Source organism: Echinops telfairi, unplaced genomic scaffold, assembly GCF_000313985.2.
Source record: "Echinops telfairi isolate 266 unplaced genomic scaffold, ASM31398v2 ScPeMD7_2;HRSCAF=8, whole genome shotgun sequence".
NCBI lineage: Eukaryota > Metazoa > Chordata > Mammalia > Afrosoricida > Tenrecidae > Echinops > Echinops telfairi.
In genome coordinates this window covers 55,517,320-55,524,466 of record NW_022103898.1, presented here as the reverse complement: position 1 = coordinate 55,524,466, position 7,147 = coordinate 55,517,320, and the positions used below count along the sequence as shown (strand labels likewise).

Below are 7,147 nucleotides of genomic sequence, written 5' to 3'. Positions count from 1 at the left end.
AGGACGCCCCCGCCCACGACTTCGTGCCCAGAGCCTGGAAGGACCCGTGGCCTCGCGCGCACCTTGGCTCCCGGCGCAGCAACCAGCTTCCTGGGAACCTAGCAGCCGGTGGTGGACGCCGCAGCGCCGCCGCCTGTCCCGCGTGGAAGGGATTCTTTCCACGGCAGCGGAGCGGCCGCGCTCGCCGCTCCCCGAGCCCGGCGACGAGCTCCCCAGGCTCCTGTTGATGTCTCCTTAGTTTCGTGAAATCCTCTCATTTCCAAACCGGGGCACGTCGGGCGCGAGAAACCCCGCACTTTAAGACGCGGCGGAGCCCTTAGGTCTCTGCCCCCCTTTCGTCGCCCCCGCCTAACAGCTCGGGTCTGTGCGCTGGGCTCCCCGGCGTGACCTCGGGGCGCCCTGCTGGTTGCTGAGCTCCGGCTCCCGTCACCCCGGGCAGCTCTACCTCGTCCTGGGCGCCGCGTGTTGGAATCGACTCTCGGGCATTGAGTGTGGGTTTTTTAAGTGAGTTGCGACCATACGTGGCCCTAGTTCCCGCCTACCCCTTCTTTATTTTTTTTGGGGGGTGGGGGGCCTCCGAAAAAAAAAGCAGAAAACCTGCTAGACAAATTCTAAAAGAGCTGTAACACTCCTACCCCTTTAAAACACACTTTCTCCAGAAGCTGCTCCAAAGAGGTCAAGCAGAATACAGGGCATAAACCCTGATGTAGACTATTGGTGAGAAAACTTACTCCGATGGTAAACATCACCTAGAGAGAAATAAGAATCCCACGAAATGAGCCCGGAGTGGGTCGCGCAGGGTCACGGCTGTCGGCCTGCCAGTGAGAAGGGAGTGAGACCTTAGCTCAGAGGTTGGTATGCCTGGGACAAAGAGGAAGGAAGAGATGAGCCTGGAGAGGTTAGCAAGAGTCAAATTCCAAAGGGCCTGTGTGTCATGCTAAGAAGTAAGAACTTAATCCTGGAGGTGCTGGAGAACAAAGGGTCACTTTTAAGAATGGGAAGGTCTTGAATCTTTCAGGGAAAATGCCTTTCAGATCAAAACCAAGCTCACTGCTCTCAATTCCGACTTATAGAGACCCGAAAGGAAGGGGAAATGCCTTAGGTAATGGGGAATTCCAGAACAAACCCTCGTCTCATTGAATTGCAAGTAGTGAGCTGCTAGGAATTTTCAAATTGCTAATGGGTGAGCAGGTTTGTTTTTCAGAAAATAATTGCTAAAAGTAAAGTTTCATAGTAAAATTACATTAAAATGACTCATAATTCTACCAATGACAAACACTACACCTTAACATCTCAGTTTATCGTCCTTCGTAGGACAAATGAGCATTCCAGAGGATTTCTCCATGACCAGCTGTTCATCCTTCTAATAGTATGTCACTCTTGCTCATTTGAAAAGAATACTTTAAATCTGTGCTTCAGTCTCAGAAGGCAGGTGTAGATGGGGAAAACACCGACTAGATTGGGTTAAAATCATTGTTGTTTTGAACAAGGGGTGGGGGACAGACTAAGATGTAATCTGGAAGCCCAAGTCATGGTTTCTGAGAAGAAACCATGTAAATTCGGTGCTTTCTAAACTGCAGTGTATCCACATGCTATACATATATTGCCCTAAGTTATCTCAGAATGTCTAGACAGTGAAATTCACAGAAAATGCATTGTAAGGCAGTAATTATTCCTTTTAAAAATGAACAAGAGAATTTTGGCTATAAGTATAATGAAAAACAAATGTCGGGGGTTTAAGTGGAGAGAAAATGTTTTGAGAAACGATGTACAAATGCGCTTTACACAATTGATGTGTGTATGGATTGGGATAACAGTTGTATGAGCCCCTAATAAAATGTTAAAATAAATAAATAAATAAAAGAAAAAGGAGAGGGTGCACAAGCAAAAAAAGAAAAACAAATGCCACTGTTTTTAAGTTTAGTAAACTAAGCAAACAATCATTGTTTTGGTGAATTTGAAATGGCAACTTCAAACCACTTTTTGTGGCTGTTTGCATCAAAGTCATACTTGCCCAATTGGCAATACCTGTCACAATTGATTGTTTTGTCCTTTGTCACAGTTCATCATTGGCTTCTAAGACATGGTTTGCCTTCCACTTCCCTGACCAGTGTCAATCTTTCTTAAGTTCCTCCTCCTTTCCCATCCTTTTAATGTGCCAGTGCACCTGTTTTCCATCCTTGGTTCTCTTTACATATAATCACTCTTTTGGTGATCTCATTGCTTTTGAAACTATCCACATGCCAAAGACTCCCAAATTCATGCCTCTCCTTTATATGCACTTATTATCCAGGAATGAAACAGAGACGACCAACGTTTAAAAATGATACAACTGACATTGAAAGTTCCTGAATAAGAAAGACTGGAGAAGACCTGATGCATTTAGACTATTGAACATCCCACGGGCACTGCCAGGACAGACAGTACAGCCAAAATGCTGTTTAGAAAGAAGGATGGTGAGACTTCATCTCACATTATCTTGGACATGTTATCAAGAGTAACCAGTCCTTAGAGAAGGGAATTATGCTGGATAGAGAGCCAGCAAAAAAAAAAAAAAAGAGTAAGGCCCTGAGTGAGATGGATTGACATAGTAGCTGTGTCACTAGGCCCAAACCTAGCAGCGATTGTGAGGGCGGCACAAGACTAGACTGTTTGGTTCTGTTGTCCATAGAGTTGCTATGGACAACACTCATGCAGGCATCTAATAACAACAGCAACATGCAGGCCAGGGAATGCGTCCGACTGAACACAGTCACTGAGTCATTCCCCAGGGAGACGTGGCTGAGGCAATTTAAAGTACTAATGAGTGAGATTCGGAGTTTTGGTTCTATGACTAAGATGGAGGAATCTGTAGGCTATGCACCATAGGTTGCCAAACTTAGGTATTTGGCATATTACCCCCTTTTCAGAATACAGATTCTCAGTGCCCTCGTGGCAATTCAAAACATTTTTAGTTTAGCACACAATCTAGGATAAAGTGTAGATAATCTGATTTTCCAGCACCCCCCAGGGGGCAGCATCACCCACTTTGGGAGACACTATTACAGACTACTGATTAAAAGAAGTTCAATTGTTTATGTGATAGAACTGGTCTGGTACGTTTCTGAAACACCTGTGTTTCAGCGAAGCTCACTAAAACCTGTTCCCCTTGGTGACCCTGCTGAAACGCCAGTGACAGAGCGGCCACCACCACAGCGGCTCACCACCACAGTAGACAAGCTGACAGACAAGCAGTGGTCTGAAATGCCAGGGTCACCGAACGTTTAGTTGGTTCAACAGCTCAACAACAACCTTCAAAAATGAAACAGTCTTCAGTTTTCATACATCCCCAGTACTACTATAATCTGCACGGTTTCCATTTACACTTCTCCATAGTGCTGTTTGATGTCTAATAGAGAATTCAAATTCCTGATCTCCAACCTTCAACCTAAGCTGTGCTACCAGAAGCCTCTCCCTTCTTAGTAGATAGCAATCCCATCAGTACAGTTGCTCAGGCCTTTAAAAACCCTGGACCAGTATGGCTCTTAAAGCAGGTGCAAAGCAGCCCCATGCTTTAGAGACCTTGCTCTTTAAAGGAGCCAAAAATGCCATGCATACCTGGAATTTTAGACTGTACTCTATGTACTTAAGAATCAAAATGGCCAACTGATCCTTTCCAGGGTTTCTTTACTAGCGGCTGCTTTCCAAGGAATTGTATCCCTAGGATATGCAATGGTCTGTTGGGAGTGTGTTAGGCAAGATTTTTTTAGAGAAACACCAGGACACTATGATGATAGATAGATAGATAGATAGATAGATAGATAGATAGATAGATAGATAGATAGATAGATGGATGATAGATAGATAGATGATAGATTTACACAAAGTAATATAACAGCTAATTAATCCACACAATAGTACAGAGGAGTCAGTTCAACTCACTTCTGTGGAACAGTTAATATACTGGAAGTCCCATTCACAAGGGCTGCTGGGTCCAAGGTCAAGGAAGCAGACAGCTGAGTCTTCCCTCAGGCAATGCAGGCATAGTCCACCCTCAGACAGCAAACAGCAGGGTGGGTCACCAAAAGTCAGCAGCTCAGGAGCTTGGTGAAGCAGGACCAGATGGGATATGGAACTCAAGCAATGCGAGACAACAGGATCTGCTAGTTTTAAGCTCAAGAAATGTATATACCAACAGCATGGCAAAGCATGTCTCAAAGGAACCTCAAGCTCTAGTGACAAGATCCACAGGTTGGCTGTCCCATACGTAGTGTAACTCACAGGTTGAGGCAGAGAACTAGCTAAAGCAGCCTCACGCTGGTCTGATCACCAGAGAGTGATGGGCAGGTCTTGCAGAGCCATTTATCTCTTTGCCCTCCAATCAAACTGCCACCTGATTAATCTCACATGTTCCTATTGGCCAGGTTGGCACAATAAACCTATTACAGGGTTTGTTAATCCAGGTTGACTAGAGAAATAAATTCATAAAGACTCATGAGAATAAGAAAGAGCTTTATATACAAGAGCAGTTGAATATTGAGAAAACAACCCAGCCCAGTCCAGATCAAGTCCATGAGTCTGATATTAGCCCATATGTCCGATACCAATCTACAAATTCCTCTTCAGGTTCACACAACACATGCAATGACACAGTCCAGGAATACTACAAGCCAGTGGGTGGAAAGTTCTGTGGATCTAGAGGCAGTAGAAGCATCATAGCGCTAGTATGGGTCTCCATGTAGCTCCTCCAGCTCTATCAGTGTGTCTCCCTGTGGCTCGTTGTCAGTAATGTTTCACAGGAAGCAAGTGTGTGTCCCACCTCCAACCAGCTATTTATCTCCTTAGCACCTCCAAATGATGTCATCCACCTGCAACCTGATTGACAGGCTAAACGCCACCCTTTCACTCTTAAGTCTCAAATTGACAACAGATGATGTAACTACCACACAGGGAGAGTGGTCAGTCTGGAAGTACACGCAGATGTGCCACAAGCATGGTGAGAGGGCCCCTTGGTCTACAGTGCAGACTCAGGCAGAAGAGAGGAGAGGCAGGGCATGGGCTGAGGACCAGCTCTCCCCACAAGTTGTGTTGTCACCTGAAGAAATGGCTTGAAAGCCTCTTCAGACCACCTCCTGCTACAGAAGCAGGAGGATGCAACTCCCGACCTCCCCAAGGATGATTCCTCTCAGCAGAGGGCCGGCATGCCTCCACCCTCCACCCGTCTTCATCTTCTTTTGACATGAACGGTCTCTCCCATGGCACTCCACTGGCTTCCATAACCATTGCATACTGAATAATCCACTGCTGCCGGGTTCCTTAATCCATTCCAAGGGTCACACGGAATGCCCGGGAAATACACAGGAATATGGAAATACACAGGAATAAGGTAATGAACTGTTAAGGATAGACATGCCGTCTTCTGTCCTCGACCTCTCAGCAGGTGGTCCGTTAACCCCACCCCCGACTTAGAAGTTCCTTTAGTGCTAATCAATATCCAGAGATGCCCCGCTTTCCTCTGTGGGTGGACGTCTCCATGCAGGGGTCTCCGGCATTCTCCCTTCCCTCCTGGTTCTATGTTCTTTCTCGTGATGGGATTCTCTGTTCCTGCTTCTAGAACGGCTTGCTTTAAATGCAACACCATGCTGAAATGAACCAGCCCCCTCCATTAGAGTTGCACACACACTCTGCATGCTCCCCCTACTCCCAATCACTTGGTGAGAGTTACAAAGACTATGGATAGAAGAGCCACACCAGCTAATTGCACTGCACTGCACTGCAGGGCGCCCAACTGTTCTAGCATTTTCCCTTCTACACACTAAGAATTAACTACCCTCCTCTCCTTTCACAATTAGTTTTTATCATCTCAACTAGCCCTGTTAACACTCACATCTGAATCATATAAGCCTATCAACATCTTCCTCCACCTTCTCATCAGGAAAAGAGGAAGTTATTTCCTAGAGGTTCTCCCTTGTCGCGTCATTTTGAAACTAAGCACACCCATGATAGAATGTAAGCTAGACACTCCAGGCTTTTATCACGCTCCATGTTAGATAGACCCAGTAGAACGGCAAAATGGGCCAAGCCCTCTAGTGGAGGGTTACATTACTTGTATGGCCCCACCCAATTATTTGGTGAGAGTGGCAGCGTGTGGATAGCAGAGCCATACCAAGTGATTTCACTCCACCACAGCACTAAAGTCTTGCAGGTTCTTATAAAAGTGTAGACTGTGTTCATATCTACAAGATAGGAGCAGTGGACATATTTTTATCTAACAAACTTTTAAGTATGTAAGCATATGGCATCTCCATTTATAGTCTTGCGCTGCCTTTGAGAGTGTTTAGAAGCAGGTCTGCCTGACAGATATCTTTTACTCTTTCCATGTCATATGTTGAATCAGAAAATTCATTCAAATGATATGTTAACTCTGTTCACGTTTCTGCACTTCCTTCATTACCATCCTGATCCAAAACACCATCATCTGCCCACTGAAGTATGGAGCGGCCTCTCATTTTGTATCCCTGATTCTAAATTTGTTGTGCAATAATTTACTTTTGACACAGCAGAGTGATCCCAATCACGTTCCTCCAAACTGCTCAAATATCATGTTCTTAATAAGATCCACCTTACCCATTTTAAACTGTTGGGGACTGTCAAGTCAGTTCCAGCTCATGGCCACCCTGTGTGTGAACAGAAGGAAACTGTCCAGTCCTGTACCACCCTCATTATTATGCTTGAGCCTATTGTTGCAGCCATTTGTCCATCCACCCTTCTTACATCCCACATTCTGATTATTAATAGATCTTTATAGCTGTTTCTTCTCACATCAGCAAATGAAGGTCCCAAAAGTTTTGCTCCATTTACACTATGAAAGTCAACTCTACTGTGATTTCTGGTGCTCTTGAGGAGCCTATTGTGCTGTTGGGTAAGTACTGGAGTATTAACCTCCAGGTCAGTGGTTCAAACTCACCATCCACTCTTCAGGAGAAAGATGAAGCTATCTTCTATCAAGATTTACAGTCTCAGGTGTTAACAAACCCAGGAATAAGGGAACAGCAAGTGATCTAAAATCGATGGCAAGGAGGGCACAGAATGCCTGGTGAGATTTGATCAAGAGCATTGTAGCCAAGAGGAATTACTGAAACTTGAATGAAGGTTGAACATGATAGTG

At 45.2% G+C, this 7,147-nt stretch overlaps 1 non-coding gene across 1 annotated transcript; it reads right to left on the bottom strand.

Annotated features, from left to right (window-relative positions):
- Window positions 1-568: 568 nt before the first annotated feature.
- Window positions 569-631, bottom strand: LOC115870700. The gene has a single exon (XR_004046852.1). It is a non-coding gene; the product is annotated as a U7 small nuclear RNA (small nuclear RNA).
- Window positions 632-7,147: the final 6,516 nt, after the last annotated feature.